Raw genomic sequence first — 894 nt, 5'->3', positions numbered from 1 at the left:
TAAGTCTATAATAACTATTTACTCAATCTTATTTTGATTTACAATAACCTTCATTATACCTACTTGATTATTAACATGATGGAGTTGACCTTCAGTTTCTAACAATTCGTACAAGATAACGTCGGTTCACCAATGAAGATGCCACAAGTATTTGCATTTTCAAAAACACTTTAACCAGTAACACCCTCTATCATTCAATCGTGCCCACCCAATGAAATCAAATGTCAGAAGCGAGGATGTTCGAAGATATATTTATAAATATATCGGGAATTGACTGATCTAAACTAGCTAGCACTTGCAGGAAGTGTTGAGAACGGCGTTCCCTCTCGTGATCTGGTGCGGATGCGTGACCAAGCGCCTCCAATTAGGTCAGTCCATTTTAACTAATGTGGTCACATTGAAATGTCGAAGACTTACAGAGCTATAGATTTTGGGGATTCATTTACCACTACAAAATGAAAACACAAAAAAATCATTTAAGCACATAACTTCTATTTGTTATTTGAAAAATCGTTAAGAAGCACAATATGAACATGGATGTATCAGATGATATAGTTTGTCCACAAATGCATACAGGAAGTTAGTAAGCTTCTTCAATTCTTCAATTTCAATGTGATCAGTCACATGACCACTAAATCATACCGGTATTCGTCTTTGCAAATCTCCCGTGGACGCTCACCACAGTGCAAGTATTTGCAAAAGAAATTAATACATACAACTCGGTATTGCGCATACACTGCTCTATGTGTTCTAAATCAAATGTCCAATTATAACGACTGAATTAGTCAGGAGCTAACCTAAGTTGTTGTTTGCACAGTACCTAACACAAAGTACGCTTAACTGAATGATATTTGGCAACAAGATAATTCAGTTTTATCAACTAACTGCCATCAC

The sequence above is a fragment of the Schistosoma haematobium genome (genome assembly GCF_000699445.3).
Source record: "Schistosoma haematobium chromosome Unknown HiC_scaffold_124, whole genome shotgun sequence".
Lineage (NCBI taxonomy): Eukaryota > Metazoa > Platyhelminthes > Trematoda > Strigeidida > Schistosomatidae > Schistosoma > Schistosoma haematobium.
The sequence above is the reverse complement of the archived record's forward strand: the minus strand, read 5'-3'. Positions refer to the sequence as shown.